This window comes from Mesocricetus auratus, unplaced genomic scaffold (assembly GCF_017639785.1).
Source record: "Mesocricetus auratus isolate SY011 unplaced genomic scaffold, BCM_Maur_2.0 Super-Scaffold_100013, whole genome shotgun sequence".
NCBI lineage: Eukaryota > Metazoa > Chordata > Mammalia > Rodentia > Cricetidae > Mesocricetus > Mesocricetus auratus.
Genome location: NW_024429196.1, coordinates 10,235,896 through 10,252,058, shown reverse-complemented (window position 1 = coordinate 10,252,058; position 16,163 = coordinate 10,235,896). Strand labels below are relative to the sequence as shown.

At 45.5% G+C, this 16,163-nt stretch overlaps 1 long non-coding RNA gene across 1 annotated transcript; it reads right to left on the bottom strand.

Moving 5' to 3' along the window:
• Window positions 1-1,535: 1,535 nt before the first annotated feature.
• LOC110343737 lies at window positions 1,536-15,753 on the bottom strand. The gene is made up of 4 exons (XR_005880695.1): window positions 15,604-15,753; window positions 13,721-13,977; window positions 2,264-2,506; window positions 1,536-1,707 (listed from the first exon to the last, which is right to left on the bottom strand). It is a non-coding gene; the product is annotated as an uncharacterized LOC110343737 (long non-coding RNA).
• Window positions 15,754-16,163: the final 410 nt, after the last annotated feature.

Genomic DNA, 16,163 nt, shown 5'->3' with positions numbered 1-16,163 from the left:
AGACACACACACACACACACACACACACACACACACACACACACACACTGGGGATAGCAGGAGTCTTTTGAAACCGCAAAGCCTGACTCTAGTGAAACACCTCCTCTGACAAGACCACACCTCCTGAAACTCCCCAAACAGTTCCACCACCTGGTATCAAATACTCAAACACAAGAGCCAATAGGATTCATTCTCATTCAAACCACCTCCCCCCATTGGATTCTTCACAGTAGCCACCCAACAAACCCCTCAGAATATAGAGGTTGGAAATAGCGGATGTGCATTGCATCACATATCTGCTGAGGGTTAGGGTCCAGGTGGCTCCAAATGACAACCTCTCACATGCTGACCTGGGTCTGGAGGCACCTGAGGCTCCACTGGGGCGCACAGGCCTGCTTCTAAGATAAACTACTCACGGGACTATGAAGCTGAGTCCCTGACCCTATCTCCTGGCTGTTTCCATGGGTTATTTGAATGACTTCCTGACATGGCAACAAAGTCTCTTCCAATGACTTTAGGACATAGCAACTACCCCCCCAGGGTAAGTAAGCAAGAGCAAAGAGGTAAAACCTGCACCATCACAGACTTGGCAGTGGCTAAGTAGAGGGTAAATAGAGAATTCTCCCTTAAATTCAGTTAGAGGTCAGTCTGCCTTATTTCACAAGTACCTTTGCAATCCACTCTTAAGTAAGGTACCCCTTTGTCCCTTGTAGTTATCTCATTATGACACTAGGTGGCAGGCGAGGACAAGGAAGTTAAAATTTATTAGTCTAAGGAAAGCTAACAAAGGCTGGAGCTTCTAAGTAAACCATCTTTAGATAATGATGGTGTGACCTCATAAAAGTTAGCAGGTAAAACCCAGAGGAAACTAGACCAGTGACCTTACAGGTAACACACAGACAAATCTTTAAGTTAAATCACATTCAAATCTACACTCAAATCAAATTCAAATCGGCACTCCTAAAAGCCTCTCATATGTAGAGCTCACCCCAGCAAGTTTTGAATAACTCATTTATGGTGAAACTATCTGTGCCAATAAATGCTTTTCTCCTAGATGGCGTCTGAAGTCTCTCCAGCAGCCTCCAGAGGTTTACTGGATCCACTTTTGTAAAGTGGTGTGCAAACTCAATGTTTGCTGTTTGGGGCTGTGGCTTTCCTGGCAAGTGTTGATGACACAGAGGAGAGGTCCCTACCTGAGGGTGCAGATGTGCTAAAATGTAGGACACAGAACTGTGCTTGCGTGGATTAGGACACCGAGGCCACTTCCCCAAGTCGACCTGAAATGCAGGACATGCAGACCAGGTTAGGAAGCCAAAGGTTAGGAGCACATTCCAAAGACAAAGAGGCAGACCTCACACCTGAGGTCAGCCAAATTTAAGGAAAGCAACCCACACCGCAAGAAAGGAATCTGGCAGGGGCAGGAACAAATGACAAATGTCCAGCTTACACAGATGGATTTCTTCTGGGCAGTTTGCCCACTTCACACATCATAAGGCATTCAGGGGAAAGCAATGTGCTCCTCAGTCCAAAGTGTCTACTATTAAAATTTATTTAAAAATAAGCATTTTTGGGGGTTGGAGAAATGGCTTAGCAGTTAAGAACACTGGTTGCTTGCCCAGAGGAGCCGGGCTCACTTTCCAGCATCCCTTGGGTGCTCACGACCATCTCTGTAACTCCAGTTCCAAGGGATCCAAAGCCTCTTCTGGTCTTCATGGGTACCAGGCGTTTACATGATGCATACATGCAGGCAAAACACATACTTAAAAATAAGATTAAAATGCTTATGCTAAAAAAATAAACAGCTTTCATAAGACCCTGAATTCATAAGGATGGAATGTTCCCAAAGAGATAAACTCACCTCATCTCAAAAACAAACAAACAAACAAAAACAAAAAAAGTCCAAACTATAAGAAAGTTAAAAAGCAATTTTTGTGCCTTCATTTCAGGGCATGAAGTGTCATATCACAAAATTATAATCAAATGCGGAGCACTGGAGTTGATTAGTTGGCAGCCATGGATCTACACACCTGAGGCCTTACAGCCACCCAAATCCCCAGGGGCACCTGTCTGCCTCTTTGTCCCCATTCAGTCATTTGGAAGTGCAGCCTTTCACTAGGGGAGCCCGGCAGCTGCCATTGGGGACCCTGCTCCATTCACATGTAGCAGACCTCAGTTGTTAGAAGCAGCCAGTTTCAGGGAGCCTCAAATGCAACTTTCTGGCCAGCCAGTGCCCTGGGGGAATCCCCTGGCCTTCCCCACTTACCTGAACTGACTTTCCCTCCAGCTGCAGGCTCTTTGGAAAGCCAATGACCTTCCTCTTGGTTGCCCATCAATGAGACAGGAAGCACCTTGCAGAAGCAGGGGCCGAAGTCCAGCTCTGCAGCGTAGTTAGTACTGGCTGAGGCCCGGCTTCTCTGTTTGCTCTAGCTGGTCCCCTCCACACCAGACTTTTCAACTTGACAAGTAAATCTGCAGATTTGCTTGTTTAAGGTATGCCTCCATGGTCCTGCAGAACATTTACAACACAATGACACTGTTGGTGGTGAGGGGGTGGAGACACCCCACAACACTGCCACTCCTTGAGGACCAGAGGAATTCATTAGGGACCTCAACTCAAGTCAAACCAGAATTTGTCATTTTGTTGTTGAGAATCACAGGAAAGGCCAGGTTATTTCGGAGACTTTATTAAAGGTTTTTAAATATATGCTTAAGCATGAGTATTAAGAAAGGGACATTCAAGAAGATACTCCCACATGCTATGGTCTCCAAGATAGAGGAGGGGAATGTAAGACATACCCAAGTTCGAGTGCAGGCTTCCAAGGGAGTAGCACAGTTCACTGTCTTAATATTAGCCAATAAACACTTTGGGTGGCTCTTAAATTGCATCTTAGAAGTCTGCTAAGAAATCTTCCCCCCATCCCTGTGTCTACCTCTCCCTCCCTCTCTCTCTCTCTCTCTCTCTCTCTCTCTCTCTCTCTCTCTCTCTCTCTCTCTCTCTCTCTCTCTCTCTCTCTCTCTCTCTGTTGCTAAGTGAGATAAGTAAGTTGGAGTTCTAATCTGATAAGGTTAGCCTAGGGCTGCACAGGGTTAGTGCCTGAGCTTTCCCTGTAAATGGGGCTTCTGGTGAGATTCCTAGAAAACTTCAGGTCCGGCTAGGAAACAGGAGGGGGCCTTGAGCATCTAAGAGCCTGCTGGGAATCCTGCTTCTCTCCTGGCAGGAGGCTTTGGCAAGACTCTAGGGTGAGGTGCTCCTGCCTCTTCATAAGCCACCCCAAGCCTCCCTGTATTTCTAGCCTGCCTCATACAGAAAAGAGAAAACTGTGTCAAACTAACACTCCATATTTGTTCCAGCAAACTTGACCTGGTACAACCACGATGGTGACATGCCTGTGGCAAGACAGACCGGTGAGGAGAACTGTCGAAGGACAGTCACCTGCCTCCACCTGTAACTAAATGAAAGAAAAGCTGGAAGGACGGACGTAGCTGTGTCATTCCCAAGACCCAGAGAGTCCCCAAGCTGTCCTCAGGTGCCCCACCTTCTGAGAAAGGAGCACTATATCCTGAGTCTGGGAGACAGCAGGTTGTTTTTATCCTGGTTATGCCCAGTGTCTTCTCGTTTTTAAAGGAAAATAGGATAACATAGAACACTTAGAATCCTAAGAGAAAGGTTGCTTTTGGCCTTAGTGACATCATGACATCACAGGAGCTTAGACAGCCTTTAGAGCTCACAAGTGTGCAAGCTGGGACCAGAAAAGTAAAGTGACCTCCTCCTGCCTGGAACAGCAGCCTTTCTCAGAGGCTCTGAGACTCAACAGTGAGAGATGCTTGTATGAACCCTACCACTGAATGGTGTGGTGATTTTCTTCAGCTGAAACTCAAACCCAGGTGTTCCAGTGGTGAGCACCACCTCCAGAAAGGGAGGAAAACTCGCCATCCACTCCAGCAGAAACCTCTGTACACAAACATCCAAACGTTTTCCTCCAGCGACCCTGCACCCACAGCCTGGGCTGTGAAGGCAGTGCCTTCAGAGAGGTTGTTGGAGACTGTCTTCTCGGTGGCTTTGCAAAGCCTGCTCCCCAACATCTAGTTCTGGGGGCCCCTAGACCAATCCTTTTGTCACTCTCTAGACAATCCTTGCAGTCTCCTAGAGAGGTCTGCTGTCTACAAGTGCTCCGTCTAGTCGCTATGTGTCTTTCAACTTCAGTAAGTGTTGCTCCAGGGCCACTGTCCATGGATACCAGAAAAACAGAGTAAATTAGGGTTCAGGAATAGTTTGAGAGACCAGAACAAGTGCCTGGATCTTCCTAGGTGTTTGCATTTCTGACAGCTGAATGGGGCCAACCTCATCTTCAAGCCTCTACTTGGCTTCACAAGACAGCCCGACCTGGGGACCTGGGCACAGCTACACAGGGAAGGAGGGAGAGGGAGAGTGGTTCTTGCTTTGTTCTGTGTCTCACAGAAACCTGACAGCATGGGCACTGAATCACACTAGTTATGCCAGCAGGCCACAGTCAAGGAAGCTGATCTAAAATTAAAAGGAAATGAGAGACTTCACAGGATGAGAAGAGACCAAATGAATTTGGCATAAGCTATTCCACCGTATCAATCCATTTCCTCTCCCTTGGGTGTCAATGGGAAAAATAAACCATGCACTTCAGAGTCAAGTCACAGCTCTGCTGCGGTGCAGCCAGCATCCTCTGAGGTTGGCAGTGTGAAGCAGATGGCACAGCAGGGAGATGCTATGGCTCCTGCCTGGGCTATGGCAGAAATGGAAATGTCAGAGAGATGGCATATTTACAGCATGGTACAGAGAAAGATAATTTGGCAAAGTTGGTGTTTCCAGTTGGTTGAAGAGAAAGGACCCATGGCTCATGTCAATCATCCTCAAAGAACTGGTCAAGATGGTTTCTAACGAGTTGTTGAGACTAAGACAGATAACAGGCAAGTTCTAAAAGTTAATCACTTGTCTGAGTTCTAAGGAGCCTGATGGCTGGAAGCAACTTCAGCGGTGTGGCTTCTCGTGGGTCCAGGTACAGTTGCCGGGTTTCATAGTCACCTGTACCTTGGTTGGATGCAAAGTCAATGAGCAGCTGACCTGAGCTATCACCATCACAGGCCTCAGACACATGAGCTGGACCAAGCTTTGCCATTGGTCCTTTGGGCTTGCCAGGTCTTTCACGGTCGTACTCAAACTGAGTTTATCAGAAAGACAGGAGAAGTGAGTGCAGGGCCCGGAGCTGGTAGAGTGCTTGTCTAGTAAGCACAAGGCCCTAGGTTTGGTCCTCAGCACACTGTAAACCAGGCCTGGTGGCAAACACCTGTACTCAGCACTTGGAAGATGGAGGCAGGAGAACAAAAAATTCAAGATCATCCTCACGTGCATAGGGAATTCGAGGCCAGCACAGTCTATATGAGATTCAGTGTCTACTCCCTGCTTACCTGATAAAGGAGTTGACTGTGGCGCATCAGCTGTAAGTGTCCGTGAGGGGCTGGCTGTGACTTGCAGTGTGGGATAGTGAGCCCTTCCTTTTCAACCCTGTGGTCGCTCTTCTCTTGCTGGCTCTCTGCCTTCAGCAGCCTCAAGTGCTGCTTGCTCACTGTCGTCTGACCATCCCGGACACCAGCCTTGTGCTCCAGCTCAAGGGTGTGGCTCCTGCTACATGATCCATCTTCCAGGTAACTCAAGATCATGCCTTAAAGTCACTGCCCAATGAAGGCCAACTTCCTGGACAACCATCCCTTTCTCCCACAAGGCACTGCACCAGCCACATGGCAAGCATTCAGGAAACACATGCTCATTCTTTCACATGAAAGGACTCTGATAATGTTTTCGGCCTGCTTCCCAGGATCACAGTTGATTTTTGAGAAGAAAACCGTTTCCATTCTGCAGATTTATGTAAAAGCTAATGAACAGATCCTCAGTTTCATCCTTGGTTCCTTGTAGACCAGGTATGGTGGCACAACCTGTACTCAGTACTTGGAAGGAGGAGTCAGGAGAATGGATGATAAAGGTCTTCCTCAGCTGCAGCCTGGACCTCGAAGGATGGAGCAAGACTCTCAGGTAGGTGTCCAGAGAGGTCAGAGCAGAGCGAGCAAGGGGCAAGAGTTCAAAGGGAGAAAGCAAGCCGGGCATTAACATGCAGGGTCCTTGGAGTTAAAGCGAATGGCAGACTGTCTCACACTGCAAATACATTTCCTGAATTTGCAGCTTTCCCATGTGCTCTTCTCCTCCTCTTCTTTCTCTCTCCCACGCTGTCTTCTCTCTTTGCTTCCCCCTTCCCTCTGTCTCTCCCTACTTCTCTCCTTCCTTTCATGTCTCTCCAACAATTCACCAAACAGCCAGAAAGCAGGTGCCTTGGTATTCTGAGACAGTGTCTGTAATTTCTGACCCAAACTCTTCTCCACCAGTTGGCATCTATGTAGAATTCTAAGCCTGTATACCAGACGAAATGGATGATATAGTAAAACAATGAGGACAAATGGTTTAAACCGGAAGGAAGTGAAAACTGAGAGAACGATGGAGGTGTATCAGGAGGCCACAGGAGTTGATCCAGAGCTCCTGTTATCCACACAGAGATGACAATGTCATGGTAGCAATGAACTGTCACCTACTGCGTTGTAAGATGCACTGAGCTCATGCTGATATCAGTAAATATGTGATTGAGTGGATTGATGCAGGGAGGGAAGGCTCTTCCTGCAGCAGAATGCCAACCAGTGCCTATGGGAGGCATGAATGAGTCCCAACTGCAATATCCTCAAGTTAGAGAGCGGGATGTGATGAGAGAAGGTAAGTCTATTACTCCACAAGTGACCATTTCATTTTTGTAGTTTAAGACAGAGTCCCGCCAGGCAGCCTAAGCTAATCTCCAATTCCTAATCTTCCAGCCTCTGTGGCATCACCACGCCCATTTCATGAATTGCTTTTTGTTTGTTTGTTTTTCGAGACAGGGTTTGTCTGTATAGCCAGGGCTGTCCTGGAACTAGCTCTATAGACCAGGCTAGCCTTGAACTCACAAAAATCTGCCTGCCTTTGCCTCCCAAGTGCTGGGAATAAAGGCATGCACCACCGCTGCCTGACTGGAGAATTGCTTTGTAATTATAAAGGTAAATGCAGTAACTTCCAGAAGAAATTCAAGGCCTATACCCTCAGCTTAATAGGCTCCCATCGTTGGAGAGTGAATAAATACAGGTCGAATGAAGCTTTAAAACTGACAAGAGGCTGCATGAGTAAGGGCTTTAATTAAGTCAAAACTGAAATAAACACTGGCAAGCCTGCAGGTTGAAATGAGGAGTGGAATAAAGCCAGTTGGCCTACAGGTAGCTCTTAATCCTGAACTCTTTCTCAAACCCATCTTGACATTTCTCAAAGCAATTCTGTGACATGGGTAAATTATGGCTGATATTACATATGGGCACAGGAAGCCCATGGAGTAAGTCACTTGTCCCAAGTCACACAATGGGTCCAGGACTTGGCAGTGTGCTACTAGCAGCCCAGCCATCCCACCGCCAGCAAACCACCCACATGCCACCACCACCCGTGCTCACATGCAGAATCCCTGCCCTTTGGGGATCCCTATGATTCTGTTACAGGGGTGGGGCTGCTGACATTTCTTAAAAATCCCATTTCATTGATACATTTAATCCAGGGACACTCTGCTCCCTGCAAGGCTGTCTGGAAGTATAAAACACATACATGTGATTTATGTATCAGAAAAATAAATCACATTAACAGAACCCTGGCCAAAATAAATAAATGATAATAAGCAAATGAATAAATAAAAAGAAAATGCTGGCACCATTGTGCCAATCAAGCAAATCAAAGGCAAGCTGACTTATTAATATTTTAAGAGAAAATAATCTTGATTCCCATCTATGTTCCCACGACAATGTTACTGGGTTGGAAATATCTGTCAAACTCTCCTTCCTAATCAAGTCAACTGTGAGAGTCGAAACCCTTAGGGTCACACTTCTGCCTTGGAAAACCACACCAACCAAACTCTTGAGTAGAGAACACCTGCTCTGTCTCTGGCCTCTAGTGCGTGTGGGAGGCCTCACTGCTTTCTGTCAGGATGGGCCAACCACATGAAGCAGCAGCAGCAGGCAGTCTGTACCATTTCCAGCCACAGAAAACACTCCTACTGAGCATCTCAACACAGCTGGTGGTCCCCTGAAGCTGCCTCTTCCTGCCTGGCCTTAAATCTCTCCCATGACCCGGACCTGCAGAGTATTACGTCTAGGACAGCAGGTCCATGTGTCACAGACAGATCTCTGGGCCTTCTCTCCTTGGTTTACCTTGGGGACTTTTGGCATCTGTGCCTTTTTGACCGAGAACCATCAGTTTTTATGGACTTCTAAGTGTCAAGAACTGGATCCAAGGAATGTAGAAAAGGTATATGAGGGAGACAGAAGAGGAGCAGAGAGAGGGAGAGTAGAGGAGACAGAGAGAGAGATCTCAGAAGGTTGAAGGGGGAAGGAGGGAGGGGGAAGGGGAGAGAGGGAGAGGCTATGGACAAATAGTAAAGAGAAGAGCATCCCTCAGCAGCCAAAGTTAGATTGCAGAGAGATGACTGCCAGACTGAGAATAAAACTGCAGTTCCATTTCCATAACAAAATGTGTTCCAGTTTCTCCACTGACTCGTGGTCAAATCTGGGCCAACAAAACATACTTACACAGCCATTTGTCTGTGACAGCCTTTGGTGTTGTAATGCTCTCTGTACCCTCAAAGCACCTAAATAGCAAAGTCCCCTCCCTCCCATGAGGTCAGACTGAGTAACTGTATTATGTCACTTGGTTTCACATGTACGGAAGGCACCTCCATCAGCATGGTCCCTGTGTCTCTCCTCGGGCAGCTTCCATGAGACTATGGCATTCAGTTGTGCAGAAACCCATTTCTAGATGCCTTTCTCAAGGCAAGTGCTGTTTGCATAAGGCCACATGGCCTCATCTTACATTAGAAGAGGGAAGTTTGGAAAGCCGCACTTCCTAATGGGCGCTGGCATGAGGAAATGAATGTTCAAAGGACGACTATGGGCGAACACATAGTCACCTGAACAAGGCCAGGGAGGACCACCCTCACAGACCCTGCCAAGTCCCCTGAACATCACACAGGCAGTGGGTGACTTTACCCACTGGTCTGCACAGCTGTCAAATCCTTTCATTACAGCACTGTGATTTTTGCATGGCCACACTGTAGTTAAGAAAAGGGTTTTCACCATCTAGATATCCCCATAGAACTGTCCCATCAGCAAACCACAACTCTCCAGTTCCTCATGCATGTCACAACGTGTCAGTGCATGGATGCTGACCATGTAAGCCTGCCTCTGCCTCTTGGTTCTGACATCTAGTGCTGGAGAGACCTGATAAGCTTAGTTAACTTTTCAAAGACCCCCCTGGGGCCATCTATGAATCAGAGACAGCAATACTACATGCCTTACAGAGTTAAGGGGGATATTGAGGGCATATGTGTTTTCTAGCTTGTGTTCCCAAATGCCCATGCACTAGGCTTGCTCCCACATGCTATTACTGGGAGCCAGTGGAACCCTGAGGAGTTGAAGCATGTAGGAACTCTGGGTCCAGAAGCATGCCCTTGAGGGTACTTGTGGAACACCGAATTCCTCCTTTTCATGCCATGCAGACATAAGGTGAATAGCTGCAGCTACAATATGCTGCAGGCCCTGAAGCCCTGAGGCCAATTGATCAGGGGCTGAAACCTTCAAAGCTGTGTCCCAGTGCGCTTTTCTTCTTACAAGCTGGGTAACTCACAAGTCTGTCACAGCAATGAAACCCTGCCTGGAAAGGACACAGCGTGGCACTCTGGGTAGTGACTGTCAAGGAAGCATTGTCTGTACACAGTGTTCAGGATCAGCCTGAGCTACACGAGAGTCTCTCTCAGAAACAAATAAAAACTGGGGAAAAAAAGACAAAGGAAAGTCAGGCTTATGTGAGGGCACTAACTGCAAACATGCTACTCAACCCCATGACCAAAGCACACATCTCTCAGTGCCATCTCATCACTTTAAAGGTTAAAATTTCAATATGATGTTGGAGGCTACTCAAGTATTTATAGCAGGGGCTGGAGACACTGCTCAGTGCTTAAGAGTGATTGCTGTTCTCTAAAGACCTGGGTTTAGTTCCCAGCACCCACATCTGGTGACTCACAACCACCTGTAACTCCAGTTCCAGGATCTGATACTCTCTTCTGGCATCTGTAGTCACCTGCAGGCATGTGCACATAACACACACACACACACACACACACACCTTTAAAAATATTCATAATATAGCAATGACTAATTCCAAAACACTAGTATGCAATTCTGTAAAATTTCTACCCATTCCTTTTGATACCTCCTATTTTATTTTAAAATGTAACTTCACTACAGTGTATTGATGTAACAATGGATAAACTGTAGTTAATCAGTATGTGCCTGTTACTAAGTATAGTTAATAAGTATGTGCATTAGCCTAAAGTTTTATACATCAACATGCATAAGAATAATTCAAAAATGAAAATAGTAAGGCCACACAAATGTTTATTTCCTTTGACCCATACCTACAAATTTAGTCTAAAGCAAGTATTGCAGTAAAAAGTAGCTGAACATACACAGCTATTTCCAGTAGAAGTACGTACAATCATGAAGAATAGAAAACAATGTATAAATGAAACCATCGAGAAGGATCAGGTGAGTCTTGGATATTGCTTGATAAAATCATATGCAACCACAAAATGGTAAATATGAATACTACATGAAAAATTGAATGAACAAAATATGATATATATCATATATTGTGTGTGTGTTATATAAATTGTGTTTCTACAGACCAAAGGTAAAATTTTAGAACTCTATCACGAGCAAAGAAAGTATGTCCCCTTTTACCATCTCATTTCAACAGTGTAACTGGAGATCCTAGTTAATGCAATAAGATAAGAAAGAATAACGGAAAGTGTGCCAATCCATCAAGACATAAGAGTGTCTTTATGCACAAAGTTACTCAGAAAGTATAAAAGAACAGCAGCAAAAGACGCTCCCAGAAGTAATTAGCAGTTACCATAAGGTTACAGAATACAATATCAATGTAAAAAAAATCAATGGTTTTTCCACATGTTAGCAATGAACAAGCAGAATTTAAGATTAAAAATTCAATACTTTTAATATTAGCATTAGAAAAAAGTAAATGCTCAGGTATAAATCTAACAAAAAATAAGACCTTTACACACACACACACACACACACACACACCTCATGCTTTCTTTTCTGATTGGGAAGAAGAACAGGGGCTATTGAGATTTTTTTTTTAATCTCAGCATAACATATGGGCATCTAACTGCCTGCTCTTACCCATCAGGCTTCCCTTCTTCATTTTTCTCCTGACTACCTTTCCTTAATAATCAACCACTGAGATCCTGTCATGGGTGGACCTTGTGCTGTGCTCTAGCCTGTAAAATGGCTCCAGAACTCCAAGCACACCCTCTTTCACAGGAACTCAAAGCCCAACAACACAGGGTCACACGAAAGCCACACCTCATGCTTGTGACTGGCCTGTGGAGGCCCTGCTTTCCCTCAGTCTACAGAAGCCCAGCTCCCCTGAACCCACCTCTTCCATGACATCTTCCTCAACCTCCCTCATTAAAAGTGCTCCCATCGGCTTCTGTACTCCTTGGCAACCCTGCCTATCTCGTTACAATAGCACCTGTTTAGTTAGGGTCACAGTTTGTAAGGCAGGGGTCTTTGACTCTTGTTAGATACTGAGGTGTTGAAATCACAGAATTAATTTTACTCATTATTTATTTCTGAGCGCCTAGAGCCATGTAGGTGGCATCTAAAGATGCCTCCCAAATGGGCTGCTCTTTAGTCCTTAAGGCTTTTTGAGTGGTTATTTATTACCCAGGCAGGTCGAAGTTTCATGCCTGTTAAAGGTTCCATGACTAGTGCTGTTGTTACTCTTGTGTTTGTTTTCATAGAAATTTGATCATCAAAATTCCAAAAGTGAATTCCAGTTTCCCAAGTTATCTAGTGTAAGAGGTGAAGCTCTGTAAACAATTGACATGAAAATATCTGGTAGCTGTTAATGTCTGTAATGCAGGGATCTCTGAGACTACACAGCCAGCAGAGTTAAGATCTGAGGGAAGCAGAAGGTCATTTGGTACCAGGACATGTGTGCCTCCCACATATAATGAAAAGGCAAGTTTACGTAAAAGAAGACATAGGCTTCTTACAGGAAGTATAATTTTTTTAACCAGGCCTCTACTTAAATGGCATCATCCACTTATTCTGGCTTTCAGTGGAGGAAGATTTTTATCTCGTAGTGGGACAAGTGCACATATCATACATGAACATATTTACATGTATATACTACACACACACATAAAATAAAATTTTATCTAGGCAATAATGTTTTCACCTGGGCGGTGCTGAGGAAGGATTTAATTTATTATTATTTTTTTATCATTTTTTATTTTAATTTTAAATAGCTTGTTTTACATGTCAATCCTATTTCTTTATGCTTGTTTGTGCTTTATATTTCCTACAATAAAAATTTTAGAATAAGTAACAAACAATGTGAAGAAGAGGCTTGCCTGGAGCTTTCCTTGAAAAACCAAACAGAGAAGGAAGCGCATCTAACATGTGAGGCTGAAGAGGCTAAAGACCTGCCCCGTGCTAACCCTTAAATGAGCAAACCAAATGTCGAGGTCACACTGTCCTTGCCACACATCCAGTTTCACAGTGGACCTGTAAAACACCTCCGAGAAAATGCTGGTTTCCCCAAAGACTGCCGTCATGCTTTGAGAGTAAAACCACCTTCTCTGGAACAACAAATGATGTCAATCCCAGAAGAGTTTTCTCTTTCTATTGTAAGCTTGGCTCTACTCTGCCAGATCCTCATTGGCTGGTGACCTGGAAGATGCCTCAAGCTCGCCTCCAAGGCCACTTTCAACTTGTTCACAAAACCCACTACTTTCGCAAGATTTGAATTCCACACTGTGGTAATGGGGTTGGGTAGGGCTGCCTGACTGCATGGTCCAGCAGAGTAGATGGAGAGGGCCACAGCAAAGCAGTGGATGAGACCAATGCTGTTTCTTCATGTGTAGACACAGGAAAGACCAACATAATTCATGACCCAAAATCTAAGACTAAAGTGAAATGAACAAAGCATGACTTAGCACAAACCAGTCTATGAGTGACCAGTGCGCTGGTGAATTGTATGGCTAGCGTGGGTTTCTTTAGACAAAGTGGCAGATTCAGGGACTCAAATGGACACTCAGCTGTGGAGGACTCCACTGTACAAAGGACAGGAACCCACTTCCCTCAAAAGCATCAGTGACTGATTTTTTAATGAATTTTTTTGTATTTTTTTTTCTGTGCATTGTTGTATCTGTGTGAGGGATCCCTTGGAACTAGAGTTACAGACATTTGTGAGCTGCCATGTGGGTGCCAGGAATTGAACCCTGGGTCCTCTGGAAGAGCAGTGTCCTTAACCACTGAGCCATTTCTGCAGCCCCAACTAACGTTTTTAAACAATTTGAAGACTCCCAGGTAGGTACTCCAAGTACATCATCACACATATGAAAGTCCTTCTTAGACTCTGACGTCCTTCGAGTTTCCTCCTCTCCCCGCTCCTCCTTTCTAGATCCCGTTTTCTGGCCTCCAGCTAGGCATCTTTCCCCTTTCCAAATGGACCTCAAAATCCTCCCTACTTCTCATAAATGGAGGATTTTACCTTGGCCCGACTCCCCTTCTGATATTGCATGCTCCACACATCACTTCACCATGGTAGATGACCTACAGCCATCTTCACCATCCGCCACTGGGCAGGAGCTGAACATCTGGGATTTTGTTTGTTTGTTTGTTTGTTTTCATGTGAGCACATCAGTTGTGACCTCCTCTGCGCCAGTGAGAGCATGCTGCCTCCAGATGTAAAGATGTCAGCCCACAGGAAACTCCAGTCGGCGCTGTTCCTCACCTGGCTGTATGTGGCTGCATGACAGAGAACCGAAAGCTATTTTAGTGCATGTGATGTCAAAGCAGCAAAACGAAATTCTCGGTTTTCATGTTGTTGATCTGTGATATCTCAGAGATGAGCATCTAGTGAGCTAAACCACTTCTTCAGGCTGTGTGAAGGATGAAAGCAGAACACATATCAGTGAAACAGACTTGCTGTAAAGATGTTTTGCAGAGAAAGGTGTCTATTTTTTATTGAAAAGTAGAAATGTCTGAAAGGTTTTGTGTTTCCTTTGCTTTATTCTTATCTCTGTTAACTGCTTGTGTGCTCCATTGTTTGACTGGGAGAAGAGACACTGTCAAACAAGGAGTCTGGTAAGGGGAGCATAATTAGCCATGAGCCTTTTGCCATCAGCACGTGGCTGGTGTAACCAAAGGGGTTACTCCAACTCTCCCCAAATCCCTGCATCTTATTTAACTAAGGCAGCCTTTCTTTTAAAAAAATCTTTTCTGACTAATGGCTTCAGGAAGAATTGTCTTTCTAAGAAGACTCTGGGAACAGGAACCTGTGATAAAGGGTATCTCACCCTCGAGAGAACTCTTTCTCCCCACCCCTGCTGATCACAGACCACCATCCCCACACTAGAGTATCCATACCCCATACGTGTGTCTACCATCTGCTGTAAGTCAACAACTTTACAACAGAGCCTATCATTTTACTTCTGCCTGGCAGAGACCTTCCTTCCTCATGAACAGTAGAAAGAGGGGATAAAGCCAAGAGAAGCATTCCAGCTAGCCAGATTTAACCACTCAATTATGCACCACACCAAGTCAGGGACTGACACAGTTTCACTGCCCAGTTGTAACCCCAGTGCTGAAGGTCACCTGTTCTTCATGTGGCCCCTGTGCCCTTGTCATCCACATCTTCGCCAAAGCCAGAGCCTTGAAAGTCACTCTTAGCTCCTCCTTTATTTCCCACATCAATTAGTTGTAAGTCTGTATATTACATTCCTTTTCTTCCCTTTTTACCTTAAAATGCTGCCAGAGCAAATATTCATTCCCTTTAGCATGGACCTAAATGCCTGCAAAGTGAGATTGGTAAAATGTGGTGGCATACTTTGTGAGCTCATCCCTAGCTGTGAGTCTGCATCTCAGTTTTTCAAATATTACTAAAGGCTGCACCTGGGCATGGTGGCTGATGCCAGGGATTCCAGCACTTGGGAGACCAAGGCAAGAGGATCACGGAGAGGCCAGCCTGGGCAGAGAGACTGAGGGAAACTAAGTCAATGGATAGGTGGTGGTTGTGGTAGGGATGTTGACAGAGTAAGCCCAGACTTCTTATCAACTCATTAGACACGAGACAACTCAAGAACTATATTACTGCCTCTCGGTGCCCAGTGTGCTTGGCACATGAAAGGTCCTCAACAGAGGTGGCGTGCCTCTGAAGCCACTCTCCCACTGCTAGGGAAAAGCTCCCGTCTTGTGTTCCCCTAATAGGGCATCTGCCTGTATGGGATATCGATGTTACCCACCCCAAAGTTTCCGACTTCCAAATGTTTCTTCATTTATATCTCCTTCTCATTCCAGCTCTCTCTCCCCTATTAAGTTCCTTGTTCTCTCTGAGACAGACAGAGGCACGAGCCTCCCAGGATGTCTCCTCACCTCTTCCAATCAAGCGTGTGTCCCTCCACTCGGGTAGTCCTTGTCCCTCCACTCAAGCAGGCCTTTGCTCAGAAGCTCCCAGAGGGACACTGTGTGTGTGAGCTCAAGCATTGCTTGCTCTTCCCCATGGAACCCCAGGGCTCTGACCACTGGCTGCCCACTCTCCATCTGTCCTCTGCCCCAGTAAACCCCAACTTGCTCTTCATTCTTCCTCTATACCCCCGCCTCCCTTCACCATGCCCCAGACTCCAGCAACCCATTTACCCCACGCACATTTCGCACAGCTCAGCTAGCTCTGACTTGTAACATGCCACTTAACCCACGCATCTCCTTCTTTGCATACACATGCACACCTTGCTCCCACGATGTGTGATTATGTATACAAATGTCTAGATCATGGTTAGTGTATTGACTTCATATTATTTTCCTGTTTCTTATGTTGCTCTTTTGAAAGCAGATTGTATATCTCAACCACTACAAGCACCATGAAAGCTTGTCTAGAAGTCACAGTTTTGAGGGATTGCAAGTGTAGCTTAGAGGCAGACCACATGCTTGACATG